General features: G+C 27.7%; 1 long non-coding RNA gene across 1 annotated transcript in view; it reads left to right on the top strand.

The window, feature by feature from the left end:
• LOC135959241 (uncharacterized) overlaps positions 1-11,802 on the top strand; it is a 169,313-nt gene extending 157,511 nt beyond the window's left edge. The window contains exon 3 of the long non-coding RNA XR_010576519.1: positions 11,630-11,802. This is a non-coding gene — a long non-coding RNA (uncharacterized LOC135959241). The remainder of the gene's footprint in view (positions 1-11,629) is intronic.
• Positions 11,803-12,368: the final 566 nt, after the last annotated feature.

Below are 12,368 nucleotides of genomic sequence, written 5' to 3'. Positions count from 1 at the left end.
TAAAATTTTCGGAAAATTATTTGTTATATTGTGTTAATTACAGGTGACATTTTATTAGACTTTCCGGTCATTAGAAAATAACAACTTGTATTAATTAGAAGATATTTTATGTTTATGAGAAAAACATAAATCGTACTCAGATGTCCTATTGTTTGTATGTGCTACATATGTAGTATATGAACAAATAAATGTACAAAACATTAAAAGACTTAATTAATAAACATTTCTTTTAAATATGTTTATATGTATTGTTTTAAGTTATTTTATTTATTTCTTTTATTGTTGAGTAGACTAAACTTTATTAAAAGTTTAAATTTATTTAGACTTAAACTTTTTGTGAAAACAAACACATTTCCTAGTACTCACACATACATACAAACATGAATACAAAATAAAATTAACACTTCCGGGTTGTGTTGTACTGAAGTAAAAAAGTTAAAATGTTTGCCCCTAAAAAATACTCATACGAGATGAAGTACTTTATGAGTGCTAAAAGAAAATACTGCATCATTTGGTACTTTGGTTATTAAGAATGTTTGTGTGTTTCTTCTGTAATGAACTTATTTCACTCACTGCAACTCTTAACTGTAAAACTTTTCAAATAAATTGCATCATTTTTTTTTGTTTTGTTTCTGTACTGCTCTAAGAAAAACATATAGTTTGATGAATTTCCTCAAGAAATATACATAAGTATAAGAAAATACGAAAAACATACATTTAAAAGTTTAAACTTTCGATTATTTGTAGTTAAAAAGTTTTTGTTTTTATATAACACACAAACAAAAAAAAAATTGGGAAAACCCTTAAACAATTTCTTAGAAAATGTGTTAGAAGTTGTTAAATAATTTTTAGTGCATATACATATGTATGTCTATATGTATTTATAGTAAATATGTACATAAATTCTTTATTTACTACATTAAATAAACTAATTTAAAAGTTTTTTATTCTTGAGTTTTATGCTATTTGTACAGTTTACAAATATGCAAGAAGAAAAATGCATTATTAATACAATACTTTTGTTATATGTAGATGTTTTTGAAATGTCATCTTTGTGAAAGTTTGATTCGCTTCAGGAAAAATATATTTTTTTTTTAATTTTGGTACATTTCATTTAATATGTTTCTTTTAGCTTTCTTCATACATTTGGATATGTTAAGGAAACAATGGTTGACTAAACTGTCTTAGATAGGCATACATTTTGAAAAATTTCTTAAGTTTGAAAACTACATTGGGAAACAAAATAAAATTAAATGTTGACACATGACTCAATTTGTTCATGTTCTGAAAATGTTAGATTTGTATTTCAAGGAACTCAACTTTTAATTTTGTTGGCAATCTTTTTTTGCTTAATTTATTCGTCTAATATATCCAGGGTTAAAGAGATCTTTTAGTTCATTTTGTGAGAGAAAACTGTAAACCAGGCTCTTTGAACCAATACTTTTGACTAAAAAATTTCAAATATTTTTATAAAGAGATCTTAGTTCTGGCATTCAATTGGAGCTAGTTTCTTCGAATATTTCCACCCATGATACCTCGTCCTCTGAAACTTCTTTATGTGCGACAACTTCTCATGGCTATAGCGTGGCAACATTATTAGGTTTGAAAGTGTAGCCTGAAAATTTGTCTTGTTAAACAAATTTACTGTTTTTGAAGTTCGTTTGTATTAATGAAATGGTTTTCGTATTTTTTGATTAAAAGTGTTAAGATATAGTTTTAGAATATTTAGATCGTTAAAATACCTTTAATAAATGGTATAAAATATGTTGGAAGCATTTAGTGTCAGAACAGAAAACTCCATTAAAAATAATAAGAACTGTATTTGCTACCGTTTGGAGGGGTTGGGATTTTTTTAAGAGTTGATCCAGCTGACATCCCTCTCTTCCTAGGTATTGTAAGGACACACAGCTTATTTGAACTTCCTTCATCGCTTTAGATACAGTACTCTTACCACTTCGACGTTCATGCCTTGCTTCTTATATATCGGTCTATTAATTACATTATTTGTCTAATGCTCTATGGCAACGGTATTGACAAATCCCTCAGCTTGTGTGCTAGGGGTTAATTCATCTGTTAAGATGTATATTCTCTACATGTGCCATTATTTCAATATTTGAAGTGGAATCATGCGATCCTGATACAGGTTCAGTTAGTCTGAGGTATTCAGGTCATGCATCTCTTGAGTGGAATTTCTGTAAAAATTAGATTTTCAATCTAATTTTCAATTATTACCAAAGTACAATTTGTTATTAAACCAAAACATATTCTGTTATTGTCTGATGTAGGATTGTAAATATTAAAAATTTGTATAATAAAATTTCCCGGGAATTATTAAAACTATATATTCTTGGAAGTTACTGGAAAATTGTTACTTTACTTTACCCGTTTTCTATTTCATCGTAAAACCTGTCTCAGATCTCATTCATAATAAGCCTAAAGACAAATCTACCGTTTTACTCAGTTAAACAGTGTATAAATTAAATTTCACTTTTAAATTTACAAAAAAATTATAATTGAGAAGTTATCTTATCAATGTCTAAAATTAAGTTTACAAAATTTCCAAAGAAAAATCTTAATTTTAAAACAAATTATCCATCTACTTTCTATCACTATTGGCTCATGCTGGAGTTAATCATTGTTATTGAGGCTCTCAAGAAAACAAACTATTTTTCACAAAGTAACCCAAACATTATAATGGGACTTTTTTGTTTGTTAAAAATATTTTTACAGTTGTTGTTGTTTTTGTTGCTGTCGCTATTATAAATATGTCTTAAAGCTTATTGTTATTGGCCATTAACTATATAGTAAATTTTTATGAACTTTATAACATGGTGATTGTATTTTGTTGGTTCTCTCTATTACACATAGTTTACATTTAAACTGGGTAAATAGCAAAAACTTTAACCTTTTTGGATTAACAAAAAAGAGTAAAACTAAATAACTACAGTTTTTAAATTTTGTAGTTTAAGTGTAGGTGTGTATGTAATGTTGTGTTTGTAAACAATGTTTTAAAAGAAGAGATTAAAATTAGATTTGCCTGGGGAATGTTTAGAAAATTGTGTTGAAAATTAATACTTAATTAAGATGGAACATCAAATAGCAGTTTAAGGCAATAATATACTAAATACTTACGATATTTGTAGACGAATAGATTGGTTAAAGTTTCAAATAGCTCCATTTACAGTTTATGTATGTAAACAATTTTACATTTAAATTTTAGTAGAATGATTAATGTAATTTAAGTACTTTGCTTAAGTACGTGTTGCATGTAGCAACATAACTAATATACATTAGAATGCTCTTGTTTGATTGGAGGAAAAATAAGCTGCCAATGTTCCAAAGTGAAACTAACTTTTAGCTTGTTTGATGAGACCATTCCACAAAATGTTTGTCCCGGCTTTAGTATGCAGGATCAAATGATAAAAAGGGCCTTAAAACAGACCATTTTATCTTTAGATCCTGCACACCAAATACTGAACCCAGCGCAAACATTTTGAGAAATAAACTACAATAAATTTCTTTTTAAGTTGGGAGTGCCATCCCTAATTTTTCCTACATGCTAAAGAATCAGCCCTAATATTCATATTTATATATTAGGGTTTCCCTATAAATGTCATTAATCCTAACTAAACAAAAACTTTATTTAATATTCAGATGAAATTTATCCAAATGTTTGTTGTAGATTATTGAATTAAATAGTATCTATGCGCACAACTGCAAATAAAACCTTATACTAATTTCTAACTTCAAACTAAAAACATTATGATTTGTTTTAACTAGACTGGATTATTGTATATCACTACCTTAATATAGAAAGGCCGTAACAAACATTTTCATTACTTCAGAGGAGAAGGAAACAACTTAATAAAACTTAAAGTTCTGTAGTTGCAATTTTTTTTAAACACAGACTTTTATGAAGGTCTTCAACCAATTTAATGATGCGACATTTTATTTTATTAATGGTGTATTACGGGATTATCTATCAAAGTATTCAAAAAACTAGATTTTGGGAAAAAAAAACGAGTTAGGGCTTTTCTATATTAAGGTAACAATATGTATGTCTGAATATATTTTCTATTTTAACAATATTTTTTTGCTTCTCATGTAATACGAGTTAGTACTCTTGGAATTGTTGTTTAACCGTACAATTTTTAAATATTCATTAAAACATTTTCACATCAACTTCTTTTATTTCAATTTCAAAAGAATTCTTTAAATTTTCAATAAACTAAATTCTATTACAATAGATGCCACAAAATATCAGCCTACAACTCTTTCCACCAGCACCACAACAACAACAACTACATACTCCTAAATGTAATAATATTCATGCCTCTCACCTCGAATATTCAATAAATAACAAATGTTACATTCATGCAAACCGACATACATAAAAATGTATAAAATTAAAACAAACAACAGACAGACAATCTGACGGACGGACGGGCAGGCGGACCAAAAAACCCCAAATGAATGAAAAATAGAGAGAGAAAATCTCATTGAATTCAATTGAAAATTCAATTCAACTCGTTGTTTTGGCATTTTTGTGGGTGTTGAGAAAAACAAACAAACCAAACCAACAAAAAAAATAGATGAAAAAAAAACGTAAAAAATTCTGCAAAAACACAAAAGCGGCATAAAAACTGTTTGTAGATGCAACATTGTGGTACACTGTGCAACATTTGTATTTATATGTATGCATGTGTGGCAGTGTTTACAATCAATGCACTTCCACAGACAATAGTATTTTTATTATGTATAGGAAATCTGTGCAAAAACAAGCAACAAATGTTTGCAATGTAATTCTCATTTTATTTGTTCTTTTTTATGTGCATGTGTGTTTTTTTTAGATTTCCTTTACTATTTACATACATATGTATGTAGATTTGTAAAAATAAAATTAAATTGAAAAAAAATTAAATTTTTTAATTTGGAATTTCTTTTTTATGTTATTTTCTATGTTATTTTTTTTATTTTATTGTAATTTCTACATATTGTTTTTGCAGCAAATTTAATATATTAAGCATTTAGTAGTGTTTGAGGTATCAGGCATTATTTATTATTTGTTACATACAAATTTGTATATTTGTGTTATTTGAAGGACAATGAATATGCACGGAATTGGCATATTCTAAGCCGTAATATACTATATCGTGGATAGGTCCTTTATTAGATATTCTATAGGCTAGAGTATCCAAAACCGAAAACCGGTTTTTTCATCTTTGTATACTCCACCGGTTTCGGTTTTTCTAACTTTTTTTTTGACAAACCGGTTTTTGTAAGACGGTTAACCGGTTTTAATGAAATATATTTTCAAAGCTCATTCAAATATATTTTGAAAAACGTTGATACCATTTTTTAAAATATTGATTTATTTTATAAAAAAATTATAGTATTTGACAATATTTCCAAAATGATATAAAATAATTGCATAAATAAAGAGCCTTAATTATTCAAAAACGCTAAATTTTCGAAGATTTAGTATACAATTCTTAACACATTTCCTATTAGCGTCCATAAATAAATTTAAGGAGACCTTTTTAGTATTTAATAAAAATTTAATATAAACCGGTTAACCGATTTTTTGAAGACAAAAACCGAAACCGTTTAACCGGTTTTGTTAAAAGACAATAATCAAAACCGGTTTTTTCAAAAACACAATTTTTCGGTTAAACCGGAAACCGGTTTTTTTAAAATTTTCCGGTTTTTTGGATACTCTACTACAGGCTATGTGACATGACTCTGAAAAAATTCGGGTTAAGCAAATATTTTTCACGAAATTGACCCATTTTTGGCCCGAATTTCGTAGCTGTTATAGGTCTTTGAAATGCATTTAATTTTATATCCATGTGGAATATATAATTCGAAAATATTGACAGACCTAAAATGGTACAATGACCAGACAATGAAAAATTGCCACCACAATCTAGATTATCAGTTGAAATTGTCAGGGAAAAAAATTCAGTTCACACGGTAGTCAGAATTGTTCGCCTTTCTTTGCTTATATTTTTTATCCGACAATGGTGCTAAAAACTCGCGCATCTGACAATGAAAAATTATCTGACAATATTTTGAAAACGACAACGAAATATGTTCACACGACAATGATCTAACAATAACTTTCTCTGAAAATATTGCATGACAAATATTTTAAGTTCACACGATTGCAAGACATTTTCTGTACATTTATCTCACAATATTGTTAGTTCTGACAACCGACAGAACAGACAATAAACAGAGCGTTTTAATGTTTCTCGATAACTTCGTTTAGTATATTTTTATTGTGGTATTCTTAAAGTTACAGCTTTAAAACATAATAAGTATGTTCTGTTGGAATTGATTTTAAAATTGGTCCTTTTGATTGAAAGTCATGATTTTTAGCCTTTTAAACAGAAAATTATTTCCGAAAATCGGTTGGAAAGTGGCTCAGTTACGGTATTTTAAATGGTATCCAACTAAACAACCTTCTGCTATATTTTTTAAAAGAAGGTGTAAGCATTTGTATGAAAAATCCGAAAAAGGCAAAAACATGTTATCACAACAATTAGTATAATTCATATACATATTTTTAATCGATTTTTATTTTTGCTTTAAACTGTTACATGCATAACATATAAAAATACAAGGCTTGACTCACTCACTTACTGACTCAACAACGCCCAGCCCAAACCGGCATTTTTTGAAATTCAATTCCTAAAAGGGTAAAAACGACTAAAATTTGTACACTAATATCTCCGAAATTAAGACATATGAAATCAAAATTCAAAAAGCAAAAATAATACTTTTTTGATAATTGTACTTTTAAAGGGTAAAGCTAAAATCTAATTTATTTTCTTAAATATTACAGATAAGAATAAAATTAAACATATCGAATGTGTTTTGGTATGGGTTTTGAAAAGCGGCAAAAGGCTAGAAAATACAATCTTCGTAACAGAAATCCTATCCTATAAATTTATTTCGTTTCGTCGTTATGAACGAATTTTTTAATTTCCAAACGAAATACTTTGAACATTTGAAATTTTGACATAAAAAGTATTTGAAAAATAAACAAAATCTTGAGATTTATGAAGACAAAATTTATTACGAATTCGCTTGTATTTCATTCTTTTTTTTATTAGCGCTTCATTTTATAAAACGAATCTCTCTAACCCTTCATAACATTTACATATGGGATAACTAGTTCTAAATTCATTACGATTATTTTTCCAAATCTAAAACACAAAATTGAATTATAATTTGAAAAAGAAGTGTAATAAAAGTGCGTAAGTACAATTTAAAATTGTTAATACCTTGTTCCGTAACATTCCACTAAAAGCCATAAAATTAAAATACAGCTGCTGTACACAATGAAAAAGTTAAAAATGTTTACTATATATTGATATTTTCCAGTTTGAAAACCTTTCAACTCCTTTTAGCAACACATACATATGTATACAAAATGTTTCCCTAATGGTCAATCAAAATATTTACCCCTTCCAACACATGCAAATTACTTGTAAAACTCTAATAAAATAATTTTAAATGAAATCTCTACGAAAAATTACTTTAACCTCCATTAGTTGTTGTAGGGCAACAAAGTAATTTGGCTGAAAACAAAACAACTAGTTGCATTATGGCCAAACAAGCAATTGACCAAAGTAACACTGGCGTTAAGATTTTAAAACCATTTTCATGGTCATTTCTTTTTTATTTTTATTGATGTTTCGACGATTATTTGCTGTTGTAAGTATGTAATATTTTTGTTACTCGTACTACATTTCTTTGATTGTTTGCTTGTTTTAGTTTGCAAGTATCCTGCATGCTGGCTAAGAGGTTTGAGTGTAGATTAAGCCTTAACTCGTGTTGTCCGTGCTCTTGTTATTTTTTTCTGTTTCTAACCCAGTTGATTTTTATGGGCTCAATAAAATTTTATTACTTTCCGATTTCTCCCAACATTGTGATAATTTCCACACAAACAACCAACCAAACATTAACTGATTCATTTTTTTTTTGGTTTGTTTCTATGTATGAATGTATTTTTATGTTTTTGCAATTGTTTGTTAAAATGGAAATAACGTTGAGATACAATTTTGTATGTGTTGTTTTTAATTTTTTTTTTTCAAAAACCTATTTGATGCTGGCGTTATTGTTCGCCATGTAACAAGTTATTCTATTGTTTAGATGCTGTGATTAGTTTTTATTTTTTTTTTATTATTTTCAACACAATAAACCCATAAACGCAATAAACCTCATCCAAGCAACTTAACAGCCAACCCATACACCGCATTTGCCACCTCTTTTAGTGTTTGTTGCATGATTTGAAATAAACGTGTGGGTGTGTGTATCTGTGTTTGGGCAAATACTCTCACACTTAGTGCAAATAACAATTTCAAGTGTATCATTGTTTTACAATCATAAAAAAGGATATTTTTGCTTTTATTTAAAAATAACAACAACCAGCTATGAAAAAATATCCTTGTTTTTGCTTACTTGATGAAGTAATTGTTGTTCGTTCGTTCCTACGTTTGTTTGTTAGTTGTTTCTAGTACTATTATTAGTATGTAGTTGTAGAAGTGATTGTTGTTGTTGTTATTATTATTTTACAAGTACTTTTACGTATGTTTACATTGCTGTATTGTTGTTATTGTTTTCCTAGTTATCTTGGCTACAAAAGTGTATTTTATGCCTTGTAAAGTAAATGAAAATAAAAATCGTTCTAATAATTGGCGCGTGTAACGGAAAAGTAAACAAGTTGTTGCATTTCGCTAACAACGAGGACAGGTTATGAAGGCCTTTTAAAATATGGGAGAAATAATTTCGTAGGTACACAACTGTGAGTTCATCGTTGAATCAAATTTCCATGGAGCCACTTCATCAGGTTCAGAAACCAGAAATATTTACAGAAGTCTAGACTATCGGGGTTGTCATAGAATCTAATCATTGTCGGAATCGGTTTTGAAAACGACAGAAAAAGTACATTGGTCTCGTGAAATAGAAAGTTATATATTTTATATTCGATCAAGAATTAAATTCTTTATCGATTAAACAAAAAATTGCGTTGGATTTCATAAGTCAAATGTACCTTTTTTGTCGTTTTCAAAATCGACAATGATAAGATTCTATGACAACCCCGTAAATAACAATACTGATGACAGCTCAATTTATAGCTTAATGCATGGAATTTTGTAACTAGTAACTAGTTTCATGCATTGAAATTAGGGTGGCTCTTCTATTGGTCTTTTTCGATACTCCCAAGATCTATAAATATTCCACATTATCTTAAAAACCTTACGAAATGAACGCGAGATACCTTTAAATACTAATATATATTAGTCCAGATCGTGCCACGTCCGACTACTATTTATTTCGATCGATGCCGATTGCTCCCTCTATGATTACTTCGGAACAGAATATCCGATATTAGCTTTATTTGTACTTGTATTCAAAAGATGAGCAGTTCTTTTGGTTCGGAATCCATATGTTGGCAGAAAGATGGGAAAAGGTCATAGCTAAAAATGGAAAATACTTTGAATAAATTTATATTGAAAAAATGTTTCAAAATAAAAGCTAAACATTTAAAACAAATTAATTTTTAAGTCATACGTCCAATACATTAGAAAATAGGCTATTAAAAGTTTTTGAAGAAATAATTTTTAAAAATTTGTGACCAATTTTCCTTGAAATTCCCAAATTTCAAATCAGTGCCTAAGGTAACCCGTAAAAGGTACAAATGGTATGTTTAATCTTCATTTAATACATAATAGAATACAAATCTATTCTTGGAGTCTCGGAATTCCAAAAAGTTCAATATAATAGAAACTCATGCAATATGTAGACATTGCATATTTTCCTTTATTCATCATTGAAGTTGCTAATAGGTTTTAAAGACATATAAACGATCTCAACTCCACATTTTTTAACGAAAAAAAAGTTCGGTTGAAACTCTTAAAATGAGAGTTTTAATTAGCCGTCATAAAATAAAACACTGATGAGGAGTTTTTTTCGTCATAAAATAAAACTCATTTGAGGAGTTTAATTTTTCCCGTCAGAAAATAAAACTCGTTTGATGAGTTTTATTTCGTTTATTTTCTTCTTTATTTTCAGTATCTTTCTTTATTGAGTCTATCTGATATAATGAGTGTAGTATTTATTTGTTTATGAAAAAAACAACAACAATTTTTTGTTTTTATTTTATTGATTTATTCAATAGTAATGAAAGGTGCATCACAAATTTAAATGATCTGACCAGAGGCAAACTTAATGTGTCAATTTGTATAAAATAAGTATTATTTTCTGACGGGAAAAATAAAAATTCTCAAATTTCTGATGGGAAAAATAAAACTCCTCAAATGAGTTTTATTTTATGACGGCAAATTAAAACTCTCTTTTTAAGTGTTTCATGCGAACTTTTATTTGGACGTTGCAAAATAACTATTTTAGATGGATTTTTATTTTTAAAGTCACAAAATAACTGTTAAAAAATAACTTTTTTGATATCACTTATAACCGTTACTGTCCCTTTAGTAAAGTATATATTAAAATAGAATACTAATTTCATTTCTTTCTATACCATTTTATAAAGAATTGTGGTTAATAACCACTAAAAAACTTCGCCTGGGTGACAATAAAACTTCGCCGAATCATACCTTGGTTGCAAGGAGTTTAATCTTTTAAATTGTGAAAGAACTCATTAACTGACCTCGTATCTTAAACACACATACACAAATTTACATAATATTTTCAATTAAACGGACTTGTGTTTGGTATCAGTGTATTTTATGGACTCTCAACTAAATGTTCTACCTCACTTTTTTTCAAACATTCTCTCTTGCTTTCTACTACAAGCGTAATTATTATGTGTGTATTAGTTGAGTTGGGCTTGTTGTTTATCTTGTCCTTTTTACAACAACTCTTATAACAGGTTGCATTTTCGTGTTTATTGCTTTTGTTGCTGCTGCTGTTCTAAAGTTTGTTTTTCACACTTGTTCAAAATGTTAAGTGCTCTTATGTATTGACTTTAACACTGGTATATGAAATAATTAGTAAAAGTAATTAGTTTAGTCTATTAGATTAAACAATAGAGTTTGTGTGTGTATATGTTGATGATTTTATTGGAAATAAAACCATAACATTTAACGAAGTATCCTTTTTAAAAGGGTTTTAGGAGAACTGTTCGTAGTTTTATGATATTTGATGATGGAAATATGATAAAGGTTAGGAAGATGCTGTAGTACTTAATGTTTAAATGAGTTTAAAGGACTAAGGTGCATGTGAATATACAATTTGTTAAATATAAGTACTTAATTAGGTGATGTGAAGATATTGGGTTTGTAATTTGTTAGTAGTTCAAAATATTCCAAACAATTTCCGGCATTTTTCAAATATAACCAAAATGGTTAAAAATACACAGTATTGTAAAACAAATTTAAACTGTAGTAAGTCATATAAATCTCTATTTAAATGCCCAATTATATTAAAATATTGCGATATTTTTTAACCACATTTTAGCCATAAACTTAAACTTTATTATGCTATACTAAAGTTAATACAAACCTAAATTTATTTAAATCCCTTATGTAACCCTAATTTAAAATACTTATTTTTTTACTATATATGATTAATTTTTTTCTTCTTCTCTTATTCTTTGCAGCATAATGTTTTAAAACACTATTCAATCAAAAGGACATCAACAAAATAGTCGTTACAACTAGGAAAAGTTAACAAACTCTGGCTGCAGAGGTAATCAAGAAGCCTTCAGAATTTTATTTTTCTGTTATGCTTTCGCCCTATTTTCTTTTGCAATAAATATTTACATAAATTTTACCTTTTTTGCATTTTAAACATTTAGACTAAACACAATTTATAATCCAATCTAATAAAATTTAAATCTCTTTTTGATTAGTTTTAGTACAAGTTTGTAAAATAAGAAAATAAAAAAATGTGTACAAAACACCTTAATTTAAAACACATGACTTTAGGACAAAATCTACAAAATTTCAAAAGAAAATTCACATATGAATGAATGGAAAAATGAATGAGGAAGAGAATAAAAATGAAACAAAATACTGACAGACAGTTATGACAGACAATTTCGCGATTTCCCTAAAGGCCATAAAATCTCTTTTCTTATATTGTAAAAATGTACAAAAAAAAAATTTGTAAATTAAACATAAATACAAAGTAAAGAAATGAAAAGAAATCAGCCATATATTTAAAGAAAGTCTACATATATGTAGATGGTACAAATATATATAAATATTTATTTACCATAAAGTCATAAAATTTTATATACCTTTATACATATGTATGTATGTACGAGTATAAGAATGAATGAGAAAGAAGTGTATTACCATTATAAATATATTTTCATTGCCAAAATAACAAATATA

The sequence above is a fragment of the Calliphora vicina genome, chromosome 4 (assembly GCF_958450345.1).
Source record: "Calliphora vicina chromosome 4, idCalVici1.1, whole genome shotgun sequence".
NCBI classification, from domain to species: domain Eukaryota; kingdom Metazoa; phylum Arthropoda; class Insecta; order Diptera; family Calliphoridae; genus Calliphora; species Calliphora vicina.
The sequence above is the reverse complement of the archived record's forward strand: the minus strand, read 5'-3'. Positions and strand labels throughout refer to the sequence as shown.